The sequence below is a fragment of the Ursus arctos genome, unplaced genomic scaffold (assembly GCF_023065955.2).
Source record: "Ursus arctos isolate Adak ecotype North America unplaced genomic scaffold, UrsArc2.0 scaffold_30, whole genome shotgun sequence".
Taxonomy (NCBI): Eukaryota; Metazoa; Chordata; class Mammalia; order Carnivora; family Ursidae; genus Ursus; species Ursus arctos.
The window spans coordinates 23159584-23175099 of record NW_026622986.1 but is presented as its reverse complement, the minus strand read 5'-3'; the positions used below and the strand labels follow the sequence as shown (position 1 = coordinate 23175099).

At 44.7% G+C, this 15516-nt stretch overlaps 1 protein-coding gene and 1 pseudogene across 1 annotated transcript in view; one reads left to right on the top strand and one right to left on the bottom strand.

The window, feature by feature from the left end:
- The first annotated feature begins 2111 nt into the window (after positions 1-2111).
- On the top strand, positions 2112-2270 carry LOC113241410 (U2 spliceosomal RNA; annotated as a pseudogene).
- Positions 2271-3270: 1000 nt separating this feature from the next.
- FAM171A1 (family with sequence similarity 171 member A1) overlaps positions 3271-15516 on the bottom strand; it is a 145820-nt gene continuing 133574 nt past the window's right edge. The window contains exons 12-13 of the transcript XR_008956572.1: positions 10657-10962; positions 3271-4051 (exon numbers count right to left, since the gene is read on the bottom strand). The gene's annotated coding sequence lies outside the window, so the exon portion shown is untranslated. The remainder of the gene's footprint in view (positions 4052-10656; positions 10963-15516) is intronic.

Below are 15516 nucleotides of genomic sequence, written 5' to 3'. Positions count from 1 at the left end.
CCCATCCATTTCTCCAGACGTCTTGGGCTGACCAGTCTGCTCCATGGAATGCCTTAAAACTTCTGTCTCTGAGCCCTGAACGTCAGCATGGCTGTAACACATACAACAGGGAAAGCCCAACCCACAGGAAAGCTGCTCCCCCTCTCACGGTTCTGCTGAGGGGAGATGGTCACAAACAGAGCTCCCAAATGAAGTTTTGATGTGATGACCATGGGCGTGAGCGAGCTGTGCGGACGGAACCCTGCTGCAATTCTTTTGTTTCCACAGGACTTTGTTTAGTGCTCGTGGCATAGCTGGTACTTGAGAAATGACGCTAAATACTGAAGGATATTGTGTGAACTGAAACACGGTACACAATTATTAGAGAGTCTCTCCTCCACAACGTCAGACTTCAAGCAAGAGGAATCACTAGAAAAACTGGAAAGATAAAGATGGACTCTAACTCTGACTCAACAGGAAAGTTATGGCTTAATGAAATTCACCCACCTTCTCCAATATATATATTTTTTAAAGATTTTATTTATTTGACAGAGAGAGAGACAGCCAGCGAGAGAGGGAACACAAGCAGGGGGAGTGGGAGAGGAAGAAGCAGGCTCACAGCGGAGGAGCCTGATGTGGGGCTCGATCCCATAACGCCGGGATCACGCCCTGAGCCAAAGGCAGACGCCCAACCGCTGTGCCACCCAGGCGCCCCCACCCACCTTCTCCAATAAAGAAGGAACCGGGGAGTAGTTAATGCAAATTCACTTTAAAAATAGCAACGGGTAATGTATGCATAGATATTTTTCAGCCATCACTCCCCCAAATATCTGTGCTGCTGACTGCTTCGGCTAGGAGGTGCCAGAGAATCCACATGTAGGACAGAGAGCACGGGAAGAAATGCACCATTTGTATCAAGTTCCTGATGTGTTGTCTTTGCAGGTCCTCAAATAATTCTCTCTTTAGAGTAGGATAGCCATTTGTAAATGGCTGGCTGGCCACCACTGCCTTTTACAGCAGGTCACCTGTACATGGACCCCGAAACCTCCCTCAGTCCAGTCTTCAATTAAATCTGCAAATGAAGACACTGGACCTGGTGACCTCTGAGGGACTTTTGCTCCTTGTCTGTGATGACATCAAACCATTGGATGAGCTCTGGAAGCCGTGACCCTCTCTCTCTGCATGTTTTTCTCCTATTCCTCTGAGTTACAGTGTTGACGTCAGTTGAGAGGTTAATTTTTTTTTTAAAGATTTTATTTATTTATTCGACAGGGATAGAGACAGCCAGCGAGGGAACACAAGCAGGGGTAGTGGGAGAGGAAGAAGCAGGCTCATAGCGAAAGAGCCTGATGTGGGGCTCGATCCCATAACGCCGGGATCACGCCCTGAGCCGAAGGCAGACGCTTAACCGCTGTGCCACCCAGGCGCCCCAGAGGTTAATTTTTTAAATCCCTTAAATGGCTCCGTTTTAGCCACTCCTGCTCCCCCTAATCCTTACCTTGAGAGCCAGTGTAGACATCTTGCTGCTACCCCAGAAGATGTGGAGTCCATGAAGGTTACTTTTCTTCTGGGTGTGAGTCCCCTTCTGCATGTAGGGATACACTCTCCTCTGTTTTGACACTGCCACTCCTTCCACCCATTTCTCTCCTTCTGTTCCTTACTTATCTATCTATCTATCTATTTATTTATTTATTTATTTATTTATTTTTAAACCATAATAGCACAACTACTAGCTAAGAACAGATCCTTGTGGTCACTGCCTAGGACAACAATTCTCAAACATTATTATTATTATTATTATTATTATTATTATTATTATTATTATATTATTTTAAGCGAAATCATCTTCGGGTACCTGGGTGGCTCAGTTGGTTAAGCATCTGCCTTCGGCTCAGGTCGTGATCCCAAGGTCCTGGGATGGAGCCCTGCATTGGGCTCCCTGCTCAGCAGGACGCCTGCTTCTCCCTCTGCCTCGCCTCACTCATTCTTGCACTCTCCCTCTCTCTCCCTCCTCTCTCTCTCCCTCCCTCTCTCTCCCTCCTGCTCTCTCTCTCTCTCTCTCTCTCGCAAAAATAAATAAATAAAATCTTAAAAAAAAATAAAAGTGAAATCATCTTAGAAAAGGTAATTACATAGCTTCTCGGCCTTTTGGCTAAGATCAAGTGTAGAAAGAGTAATTACACTAGACCCATAATATATAAATCAGCAAAGACTGGAAGAGCCTGTCTGGGCTTCCTACCTCTCTGACCCCCGGTACATTTTATTTTATTTTTTTTTTTATTTTATTTTTTTTTTTTTAAAGATTTTATTTATTTATTTGACAGAGACAGCCAGCGAGAGAGGGAACACAAGCAGGGGGAGTGGGAGAGGAAGAAGCAGGCTCCCAGCAGAGGAGCCCGATGTGGGACTCGATCCCGGAACGCCGGGATCACGCCCTGAGCCGAAGGCAGACGCTTTAACGACTGCGCTACCCAGGCGCCCCCCGGTACATTTTAGAATAATCTAAGAAACCAATTGCTTAGGGAGAAACGGGAACCCTCCTACAGGGTTGGTGGGAATGCAAGCTGGTACAGCCATAGTATGGAAAACAGTATGGAGGTCCCTCAAAAAGTTGAAAATAGAGCTACCCTATGACCCAGCAATTGCACTACTGGGTATTTACCCCAAAGATATAAATGTAGTGATCCAAAGAGGCACCTATACTCAATGTTTATAGCAGCAATGTCTACAATAGCAAACTATGGAAAAAGCCCAGATGTCCATCAACAGATGAATGGGTAAAGAAGATGCAGTGTATATATATATATACATAGACATATACATATATATATATATATATATATATATATATATATGTATGTATGTATACACACACACACACACACACACACACACTCTGGAATATTACTCAGCCATCAAAAAAAGGAATCTTGCCATTTGCAACAACATGGATGGAACTAGAAGATATTATGCTAAGCAAAATAAGTCAGAGAAATACAATTATCATATGATTATACTCATGCGGAATTTAAGAAACAAAATGGAGGATCATAGGGGAAGGGAGGGAAAAATAAAACAAGACAAAATCAGAGAGGGAGACAAACTATAAGAGACTCTTAACTCCAGGGAAAAAACTGAGGGTTGCTGGAGGGGAGGTGGGGGACAAGGGGTCACTGGGGGATGGGCATTAAGGAGGGCACGTGATGTATTGAGCACTGGGTGTTCTATGCAACTGATGAATCACTGAACTCTACCTCTGAAACTAATAATACACTATATCTTAATTAATTGAATTTAAATAAAAATTTATTACAAGATTTTATTTATAAAAGATTTTATATATTTATTTGTCAGAGAGAGAAACAGAGAGAGCACAAGCACGGGGAGCAGCAGGCAAAGGAAGAAGCAGGCTCCTCGCTGAGCAGGGAGCTGAATGTGGGGCTCTATCCCAGGACCCTGGGATCATGACCTGAGCCTAAGGCAGGTGCTTAACCAACTGAGCCACCCAAGTGTCCCAATAAAAAATATTTTAAATAAAAAAAAATAGAAATTCTCTTAGCATCACTATACGAAAAAATAAATTCTAAACTGAAAAAAAAATGTTTAGAATACTAAAGAAACCAAAATTACAGGAAAAAATAAGCATCAGTAAAAACACTACCTGCTTCCTTAACTGTTACAAATGTACAGCAAAAAGAAATAAGCCCAAATTAGGCCAACTTTTAAGAGAGCTTTTTTGGGGGATCTTTCATTTCCCCATTCATATTAGGAAGCATTATGACCTGGGTCAACCAAATAAAGAAAAAAATATGTGGGAGCAGGAAGCCAAAGACTGTGAGTCACACAGAACTGTCTCTTTACCAGAACTAGAACCAATTAAAAGAACGATGAACAGGAAATGTTCAACAGCATAGCCGGAGGTTGCAGTTAGAGAAACTCTATTTAACTATACCAAGGATACAGTCAACGTCATGGGCTCGTGATAGTCTTCAGAGCTGGAACCGTATTTGCTGGCTCTGCTTCACCCGTTCTTAGCCTTTGGCTAATGGCCCTGCTCCGTCTAGGCTTCTTTCTGCCCCAGGAAAATTCAGAGTAACGACTTAGGATGGGGAGGGACGGTTTCTCTGTCCCCTGCTGCTCTGCTGCAGCCCATCTGTGCAACTAGAGTCACTGTCTCTATGTTTGGCAGAGAGAATCGCGCCTCCCTCGAATCCTGCTTGTCTCTCTTGCAAGATTTTCTTCCGCTGACTTGAAGTAAAGAGTTCGGCTTTTTCAACCATATCAGACTCCAGATTTTGATATCCTAAGATGTCTTGTATTGCAGGCTCTACTAAGATATTTGCTAATATTAATATTAATATTTGCATATTTTAGCAAAATAATGTTTTGAGAGAAAGAGCCTAAGCTCTTTCTTGTGGAATCTTCTGGAAAGCTGCAATAAACAATCAATACACTCCAACATCTTGAATGTTTCTACCAAATCTTGTCTTAAGATTGTGGTAGGCACATCTTCTGAATTCCAATTTATCACTGCCACTACATAAAATAGAGTTGTCTCACTATTTTCCACGTATTTAGACAATTTCACACTTTAGGGTCTGTTACTTGTAATTCCCCTCTTGATGGAACCAAGTTTTACATATCAGGATGCAGCAGAAAACACAATTCAAGCAGACTTACACAATGATGTGAATTTATTAAATCACATTTCAAACTCCCAATGGCACTGGCGGGCTTCAGGTTTGGTTTGATCAGGGCTCTCATTCAGGTTCTCTGTGATTCTTTGGCTTGCTCTCCTGCTTTCTATCAGTCACATCTCCTGACCTCCTGATAGCAAAGTGAGTCTAGCAGTTTCAGCTTTCACTGTACAGAAAGAGAGTGTTTCTTTTTCCTCCAATGGGTGAACAAAACAGTCTTTAATTTCACATTGAATTAGACCAACTTAGACCATGTGCTCATTCCTCAACCAATCACTGGGCAAGGAGGATGTGTCTATGCTCACCATCTTTGGCCAAATCAGGGCTCGTGTCCACAGTCAATTCTACCGAAGCTGCACAGCTGCTATGTGATGGCTATGTGATAGTGTCGGGGAGGAATGGGAGCTCAAAGGCCACCGACCATGGGCACCATACCCTTTGGAGAGCCTGTGAATTAATCAACTGCAGGAATAGAATTGTGTTCTGGAAAAACATCTGCCAGTAGCCCACTCCTGCAGCCTGTGAATTGGGTGGAATGGGAAGGCAGTTTCCAGAGATGGGGGCCTGGCAGGCAAACCCAGGGGTGTCTACTACACCAAGAAAAAAACCTCATAATTTTTCCGCTTTTCCTAAAGCACACCTTAAAATGCCTTGTCTGCCAACTCACTTCAGTACTTATTACTATAGAAAAATACTTCCTGGGAAGAAAAAAATTTAAGTGGTACAAAAAAAAAAAATCTTGGAATTTGGAAAATCCTAAGTTGGTGAAAGAGTCAATCTGTTGCCTGCCAGCTGATTATTTCTTTGGCTACTCATCACATCTTAATGCTAACTATTTCCTTGCTATTGTGATGGTTGTGGATCTCAGGCTACAAACATAGAGAAGGAACATCCATGTCTTTATTTTTGAGATCTGAGTCTGAGACCCCAGGCATCTGGATCAGTGGAAAATCCAATCTTAGGCATTATCGGACCGCCTCTTCTCCTTCAAGGTTGTACAAAGACGCCCATGGGTCTTACTGGCACCAGTGCACTTGGACGTGTCTTTTCTTGTGGCTTCTGCTGGACAATTGTGATCCAAGTCTATATGGCTCCTCTCAGTCCAGCGACTCTACTGCCCCTGAGTCTTGTCAGGGAAGGGGCATCTTGGGCAAGATGGCTACTTGGTGCTGGGGCCCAGCATCCTTTCACATCCCACCAGCCATTCCTGTCTCACCAGGCATCTTCAGCCTCCTTCAGCCCTTCTCTCTACTGTCGATCTTTGAGTCCCTAAAAATATAATTCTTCCTCCTTACAACTGCCAAAAGCACTCTTAACACAATTTCCTTGAAGTTTGATTTATTTATTTTAGCAGGGGAAGGGTCAGGGGGAGAGGGAGAGAGAGAGAATCCTCAAGCAGACTCGGGGCTGAATGGAGCCCAGTGTGGGGGTGGATCACACTACCCTGAGATCAGGACCTGCGCCAAAATCACGAGTCGGCTGCCCAGCCGACTGGGCCACCCAGGTGCCCCTTAACACAATCTCTTTAAATTAGCTGATGCTTTTACACAAGATGTGAAGCCGGGTGCTCTAAAGAAATGGAATAGATTCTGCTACGTGCTTAGAGGAGAATGGAGGAGAAAATATAGGCAAAAACCAGGTTTAAGTTACTTAAACTTGTTAATAATCAAACACAACTTAAACCTGATTATTTCTTCCACTGTCCTTTGATGGGAGCAGAGGGAAGTTTCCTCTGTCCATTAAAAACTGTCAAGTTGAGGGGAGCCTGAGTGGCTTAGTTGGTTAAGCGTCTGCCTTTGGCTCAGGTCATGATCTCAGGGTCCTGGGATAGAGTCCAACATCAGGGTCCCTGCTCAGAGGGGAGTCTGCTTCGCCCTCTCCTGCTGCCTGCTGCTCATGCCCTCTCTCTCTCTCTCAAATAAATAAATAAAATCTTAAAAAAAAAAACCCAACAATTGTCAAGTTGGTCACATTTCTGGTCACTCTCGAGGAACAACAGTCTTACAGACCACTGGGTGACAAAATGTGCCTCAATTTATTAATCAGAAAGCTCAGTCCTATAAATAAGCAAAACCTCTGCTTGTTTTGGCATTCGGTCTTGTCTTTTCTTTCCCGATGGGGCTGGCCATAACGCAGAACATGTGGCCAGGGAGAGAGAGGAAGCTTGCGGTCAGCGTCCCTCCTTCTATGACTCTAGCCTCTTTGCCCACAGAGGTTTCTGCCTCGTCCCCAGGGTCTGGCCCTGTGCCTGGAGTTCACAGCACTGTTTTGTCTAAAGAAATCTTCTCAAATGTGCCCACTCTCTCTCTCTCTCTCTCTGACGCTTTTGCAAGTGGGCTAAGTGTCGTGGGCCCAGTTCCCAGGCATTTCCTTTGTAAGTTCTGCCCGTGACCCTCTGCTACCCCAGCATCAACTTCTGGTGATGTCCTTTCTCTTACTGATGCACTCAACGCATTCTTTGCAAGAGGAGCTCATTCCTGAAGGGGAAGGCTGGACTTGGTGGCGCAATTGTGCCTGACCTCCCTGAAGTCTGCACTCTGCCACATGTGGCTGCAACACTATTTAGCAAAAGGGGTCCCTACTCTGTGCTGTGTGGTCGCTTCTAATAGAGGCAGCCGATGTTCCACTTCAAATCAGGCCATGGCCTTGTTTTCTCTGTCAGAATTTGTCTTTCAAAGATGCTGACGGGGTGTCTAGGGGCTCAGTCAGTTAAGCGTCTGCCTTCAGCTCAGGTCATGATCCCAGGGTCCTGGGATTGAACCCCACATAGGGCTCCCTGCTCAGTGGGGAGCCTGCTTCTGCCTCTCCCTCTGCCTCCACCGCCCCCCCCCCCCCCCGCCATGCACTCTCTCTGTCAAATACATAAATAAAATCTTAAAAAAAAAAAAAAAGATCCTGGCTTTAGTCACAACTTTAAGATCGATGACGGTTTTAAGGGAAAGACACGTGCTTGGTGACTATACCTATTAACCTATGAACTATTCCCGTGCTCTTCTGGGGCTCCAGGGCTTCGGTCCTGTGTGGAACCCATACAACTCTCTCTTTCATTTTTCTGGGTGAATTAGCTTAACTCAGCCATTTTCCGGGTGGGAGAGTTTCATACATAGACGTCGAAGTCTTAAATCCTGTCTACTTACATTGTTAATTTCTCAGGCAGGTGCATTTGTTTCCTCGGCAAATTCATAAGTTTATGAGAAGCAAGGGTGACAGCCCTACACTCCATGGGGAAAGGGGAAGGAGCCTATTCCTTTCCGATCACAGGAGTGTTACAGATAAACGGGTTGGAACACCTTCCATGGACGCAAACACAAACGCAAATGGGGCTTGGGGTCCTCTGAGGGCTCAGGAGTTCCACAGCCTAAAGCAAAACTGTGAATTTCTCATTTGTACCCATTTTAAACAATCTGAAAGCGTTTACACTGGGGCTGCTTCCATTTGGAAGGGGTGAGTCAGGCAGAGCCACCACCCTATCATTACCCCCGTGATCAGCACACCAGGGTATGAATGCAGACGACAAAAGTGTAATGGCTTTATCAGGAGATCCACACGCTGAAACTACTGGGAGTGACTTTCTTTCTTTTTTTTTTAAAGATTTTATTTATTTATTTGACAGGGAGACAGCCAGTGAGAGAGGGAATACAAGCGGGGGGAGTGGGAGAGGAAGAAGCAGGCTCTTAGCAGAGAAGCCTGATGCGGGGCTCGATCCCAGAACGCTGGGATCACGCCCTGAGCCGAAGGCAGACACTTAACGACTGCGCCACCCAGGCGCCCCTGGGAGTGACTTTCTTAAAGGAAACAGATAACGGAGAATCCCACTGGTGAGTCATCTCATCGACTCTGTGCTGACTTCATTCACCAAGGGTTTCTGGAATCCAGAATTTCTAGGGCCGGTCAGTGTTACAGGCCTCAGAGGACATAGGGAGAGGAGATATTGAGTCATACGAAGGCCTTTTCTAATTATTCCAAAGGTTATTTCTCAAATGGAAAAATAAAAGAACATTGTTACTATGGTATTCCAGAAAACCAAGAGATTCGGACTCATAGTAGATGCCATCATCTGACAGCTAATGTCCCCAAGGATAAAGTTAAATATTTTTGTGAAAGGATTCCTACCATTTGCTTAATTAACACATCCATCACCACATGTTTATCTGTGTATGAGAATATTTACATTCCACTCTGTTAGCAAATTTCAATTATATAACAGTGCCATCAACTATAGTCACCCTGTGTTACATAAGATCCCCAGACCTTATTCATCTTACAGCTGACAGCTTGTACCCTTCTATCACCCTCTCCCTATATCCCCCCACGCCCCCCACCCCGGGGTTCCAACCACGTTTTTACTCTCTGTTTTATTAGTTCGACTTTCTTAAAAATTGGATTCCACATATAAGGGATGGCAGGTGGCATTTGTCTCTGCCTGGGTACTTCACTTAGCATAATGCCCTCAAGGTCCCTTTGTACAGCTGCAAATGGCAGGATTAAAACTTTTTTTTTTACTCAATTAAAATAAATAATTGAGCTACAGTTGAAAAAATCAAGATGTTGGGGTAGTCCGTTCAGCTCTACATCTTCCGGGTACGACGATTTTGGCACAAAGAATAAACATGCACATGCAGAGAAATGCAACCCGGGAGCTGGAGAGCCGAGTCCTGGTAATAAGACTGTAAGCCGACTTCACCCTACCCTTGGCTCCTGCTGCCTCCTCTCCTCCTTTCTTGGAAGACTCTCTCGCTTGACTCTCTCAAACGAGTGCGAGCCTCACCTCCTCCTTGGACCTTGCCAGGCTTGCCCTCCAGGCTCTCTGTATCGTCTTGCATTTTGGTTGTCATTCTGGGCTTGACTCAGCAGAAGAGGCGTCTATTCCTAAGCTGACATTTGACATAGCAGCCTCAGTCAAGTGAGTTGGGCATATATTTATTTTATGCACTCTGGGCTCACAGAATGGGTGCGTGTTAAGGAAACACGCAGTCGTAAAATCAATCACAAGTGGATTTGTCCTCGTGCCTGCCTAGGTGGTGGGTGTAGGGCTTAAAAGAAAGACGCTGAGTTAGTCAAGAAAAAAAAAAAAGAAGTAGAGAAGATTTTTAAAATGAATTAAAAATAGTTAACAGGACCCAAAAATGGGACCTAAAGGACAAGTCAATTAATTTAAAAATCCGTTGTCAGACAATTTCTGACTCTCAGCTCTGATGACAGCCTTTGTTCTCACTCCCTCCTTAAGATCAAAGGCAGAGCCTGTGCCAACAGAATGATTTTGATTACCATTCACAAAAGTCATGATTCTTAGGTACCTTCCTATCTCGAATGGGAAAATTCTGTAACGCAGAGGCAGGGAGAGTTAAGAATGCTGTAGTTCTCATGGAAGGAATGAAGAGCATCTAAATGCAACAAAATCCGAATTTGTTGCTTTGTCATGGCAACTTATAATTGCTATGGTGGTGACTTGTGAGTCTAATGATGGGGTAAGTGTGAGTTATCCAGGACTTTCTGACGAGAATGTTCATATACAGTTGACCCTTGGGCAACATGGGTTTGAACTGCATGGGTCGACTTACATGCAGACCTTTTTTTTTTTTTTAAATAAATCCAGGACTGTAAATGTATTTTCTCTTCATTATTATTTTTTTTCTCTAGCTTACTTTATTGTAAGAATGTAGCATATAACACAGATAACATATAAAAATATGTGTTACTCAACTGTTTATCTTATTGGTAAGGCTTTCGGTCAACAGTAGGCTATTAGTAGTTCAGTTGCGCCAGAGTCAAAAGTTAAATGCAGATTTTCCACTGTCTGGGGGGTCCCTAACCCAGGTTGTTCAAGGGTCAACTGTACATTGATAGAAGCCAGGTTAAAGAATTCCAGAAGTATGTATTCCATCTTGTTGATCTTTTCAAGCACAAGCATGTCTTCTAATATCGAAGTTGTAACGTGTTTGCCAAAGTGATGGTAGCAATCAAGCCTTTACTCACTTACTCTGGTAGTATAAGCAAGAGCTTGAACAGGAGAAGGCGCCTGTTTCCGTGGTGCTCCTCTCCCGGTGGGAGAGTGCCACCGAGGGCCCGTGGATCAGCAGGAGAGGAGGTCATCTTACTGCAGAGGGGGCCTGAACCATAGGTGTCTACCATTTCCCTGGGACCAGGGCAGGTGATGCCTGAGTCCTTGGCTGCAAGGCCCCTCAGAGATTGCAGGTGCACTGGGCTCACAGCAAATCTTTTGTGGGACGGCAGCTTCCCCCAAGGCACCGGTCAGACAAAACTTTGTAAATGCCTTTGGTTCGACCTGAAAAAAACCACACATAGGTTTTAAACAGCAGCAGGACTCGTGTTTGATTACATGTGGCTAGTAGGGGGCCCTGTTAGATACTGGTGACAAACAAATTTGAGCTCGCTGAAAACAAAGGGGAATTTATTGGAAGGGTATTGGAATATTTTTTTTTTTAAAGATTCTATTTATTTATTTGACAGAGAGAGAGACAGCCAGCGAGAGAGGGAACACAAGCAGGGGGAGTAGGAGAGGAAGAAGCAGGCTCCCAGCAGAGGAGCCTGATGTGGGGCTCGATCCCATAACGCCGGGATCACGCCCTGAGCCGAAGGCAGACGCTTAACCGCTGTGTCACCCAGGCGCCCCGGGTATTGGAATATTTTAAATAATGGAAGGAAGGGGACGAATAATAAAATTAAAGGAATGAAAGTGATTCCAGCTGAGCTTTGGAAGCAACTAGAATGGGAGTCCTGAACATTGTCATGGTTCTTCTCTCAGCCTTTCCCTCTGGGCCAAGTTCCTGTGATCTTATTGTGGCCTGGCTGCCTTAGGCAAAATGGGGGACTTCACTGGACTGTTAGTGGGGTGGCTCAGATGTTAAAGAAATATGACCATTAACAACTTCTGGGATTCATATATGGAGCTCTACCACTAGCCCCACCACCTTTCCTAGCTCTAGTTTAAAAAAGGGGGGGGGCAGAGGAAGAATTCTGATTGGCCCCTATCTGGATCAATCACTGTGGATGTGGACCAATCACTATACTCCCATAGTAGAGGGAGGGCATTGGGTTCCAGCCTGTCTATTGGGCATCATTTCTAGAGAAGAAGAAATTATTAAACAGAAAGAAGCATAGTGAATACCTCTAAACACATGAGAAGAAATGTGCTTGGGTACTATGTCTAAGAATGTGAAGGAAAAAGGATATTGAGAAAACTTAGCAAACAGCTTTCCATCTACCAAATAACTTGTTTTATAAAGAGAGGAAACACCAAAAGTCACTACATGGCTCAGTAACATTGTTCTTTTTTAAAGACTTTATTTATTTGAGAGAGCGAGAGAGAGCGAGAGCGAGCGAGAGAGAGCACAAGCGGGGATAGAGGGAGAGGGAGAAGCAGACTCCCCACTGAGCAGGGGGCCTGATGTGGAGCCCAGTACCCTGGGATCATGACCTGAGCTGAAGGCAGATGCTTCACTGAAGGCCCACTGAGCCACTCAGGTGTCCCTAGTAACATTGTTTTTATAATTTTTAAATAAATTCTTCTGTTAGCTAGTGTTTCTTTCCAGTTCTTACGTACACTGCCTCTCTTCTCCTTTACACTCTCACACACACCACTGTGCAAATCTCAGGATACAAAATGAAAGAGGAGGCTTCTGTTCTGAGAAGCAATTCCTCTTTCCCTTTTGATGTTCACCTTCAGTGTGTGAAAATTCTAGGTGAATAGCCCATTTTGTTAATGCAGTACGTGTGTCTCTGCAAGTACCCTTGCTTTTTCCAACCACAAGGCTTTCCTGCAAGTCCAAGTGTTATTCTATTCACTGGCCCAGTGAAAAAGTTGTTTAATAGAGTAGAAGGAACGACAATAGCTCTCGCCACATTAAGGAACAGCAGATCCTCACGTGAATCATTTCACTGCAGGGGCCTCTGGGTGGCTCAGTCAGTGAAGCATCTGCCTTCGGCTCAGGTCGTGATCCCAGGGTCCTGGGATCCAGCCCTGCGTCAGGCTCTGCACTGGAGCCTGCTTAAGATTCTCTCTCTCCTGGGGCGCCTGGGTGGCACAGCGGTTAGGCGTCTGCCTTCGGCTCAGGGCGTGATCCTGGCGTTATGGGATCGAGCCCCACATCGGGCTCCTCCGCTATGAGCCTGCTTCTTCCTCTCCCACTCCCCCTGCTTGTGTTCCCTCTCTCGCTGGCTGTCTCTATCTCTGTCGAATAAATAAATAAAATCTCTAAAAAAAAAAAAAGATTCTCTCTCTCCCTTTGCCACTGTCCCTCTCCCTTGCTTGTGCTCGCCCTCTCTCTCTCTTTCTCTCTCAAAAACAAAAAAGAAATGTTTTATTGCAGTTCATAGGGACACCCTCACCTATTGATGGTTGATACTGTCTCCTTCCAATACTGATTCAAAAGGAGCTAGCTTCAGCATTATAGAAAAACAACCTCTTAAAAAAACAACCATCTAGCAAGTGTCTCTGGCCAAGAATCCTCTCTGCTCTGAAGATGCCCCTCTCCAGCTTTCACCCTCCAACCCAGAGAAAGGCCAACCTCCTGCCCTAGAAACAGTGTACATTTCTCTTCTCTCACTCAAGAAAAGGAAAATCTTTCTGGCCTCTTATAAGGAAAAATGTAACTGATTCCAATGCAATTTGAGCTATTCTCTAATTCCAAGTGGTTTTTTTTTTTTTTTTTTAATTCGTCATCTTTCTGCCCCTTTTGTGTGTCTCCTGATATCAAGCATGGTATTTTCTACCACAGGGCACTTGATCTCGCTTAACCGACTTTCCTTACCTTGCCTGGCCTTTAAGGAGCTACTATTGTCACAGGATTCCAAAATCTCCCACCTTGGGGAGTAGGGCTCAAGCTACCTTTCTAAGGCATACACAGGATCACTTAAGATCCCAGGAACCACCAGCATGATCCTTGAAAGAATTTATATTTGTTTTAACTCTTTATCTAATTGCTGGCATGCTGGGAAACCCAATGTTTAGCTTTCCGTAGGAAAGCAACCCTTTTTCGTAAGCACTGCAGACGGCAGAGAGCATAGGTCCATAAGGCAAACTACTCTGCTTCTCTGGTTTCCCTGCCTGTGAAACAACAGAAGGATGGATCTCACAGGCTGTGGTGGTGAGGATTAAGTGAGCCGATCCTCGGAAGGGGGCTTGGAACTGCTGGAAACATAGGAAGTACTCAGTGTTAGTGCTGTTATTATCCCTGGAATTAATCTCTGTGAAGCAGCTGTGAAGTGCCATGGGGGAGAATACTGTGCTTCTGGGCAAAGCCTCTGGGTTTCTGTTCAAATCCTGGGTCTTTGTTTACCCCTGTTTGGGCAACACACTTAATTTCGGTATCTTTGGATACAGAAGTGGATTAACATCTCCTCCAGCTACACGACTGGGATATGACAGTAGTCTCTAAACAGGAAGCCCTTATTATTACTCGTTGTCTTCTGTGATTTGGTTCCCTTGTACAATTCTGACACCAATTCTGATGTGTGTGGGTTTTCCAATACCACCAAGACATTCTCCAACACCAGTGGGGGTCCTACAGTTGAACTCAATTCTGACACTATCTATCTGGAGACAGCGTCAGATCCCATAGGTAAAGGGCTCAGTCCCACATGACTGCAACCCAATCCCCCGGCCCCACGTCAGACGCCAAGCACAAGTCCAGGTTGTCCCCTGGGCTTCTGACCCACTGGCTATAAATCAGAAGTCCCCATGGCCCCACCTCATAGTCCATTAATTTGCTAGAGTGGTTCACCAATCTCAGAGAAACATTTTACTTACTACATCACTGGTTTATTATAAAAGAGTATAACTTAGAAGAGCCAGATGGAAGAGACGCGGCATGCAAGGAATGGGGGTGGAGAAGGGTGCGGGGCTTCCATGCTCTCTGAACCCCATCCTTTTGGGTTTTTATGGAGGCTTCATTACACAGGCAGGATTGATTAAATCATTGACTACTGGCAAACAATTCAACTTCCAGCCCCTCTCTCTTCCTCGGAGGTCAAGGGGGGGAGTGGGACTGAAAGTTTCTACCTTGAGTCACATGATTGGTTTTCCTGGCAACCAGGCCCCATCCTTAGGTGAGGCCTAAAAGTCACCTCAGGAACAGACTCAGGTGTGGTTGGGAGGATTTGTTATGAATAACAAGATGCCTTTATCGCTCTTACCACTTAAGAAATAACAGGGTTTTAGGAGCTCTGCCAGGAAGGACAAAGACCAAATATATATATTTCTTGCTTTAAATCACAATATCACGCCTTGTCATCTGGCTTCCAAATCTCCCTTAATGATGAAGTCCCTCATTTAATTTGAGCTGGTTTGAGTTTGGTTTCTGTCATTTGCAATCACAAGAATAGGTCTGGGAGATACTTAGCATATGATAAGTCTTTATAGACATATTTATTTTATCCTGACAGCAGAAAACAAGTTTTCTGGATCAGAGGCAGACTGTTTACTTAAGAAGTAACTCGACCCTCTGCCCCATTTTACCCCAACGTGTCACATTGCACATATAAAGGGGATCTGGGGACGCCTGGGTGGCTCAGTCAGTTGGGCATCCTAATCTTAATTTCGGCTCAGGTCATGACCTTAGGGTTATGGAATTGAGCCCCGCTTCGAACTCTGCACTCATCAGGGAATCTGCTTGGGATTCTCTCTCTTCCTCTCCTTCTGCCCCTCCCCTGGCGAAGAATAAATAAATCAATCTTTAAAGGGGGATCTGCACTATTGGAGAGGAACCCCCAAATTATAAATTTGGTGCTTTATAGGATCTACTGCATAGCTGCTCCCTCCCGTTCAGAGAGGGAATGAAACTAACTTCTTAAAGGAAATAAATCCTCTCTGGGGAGAGAA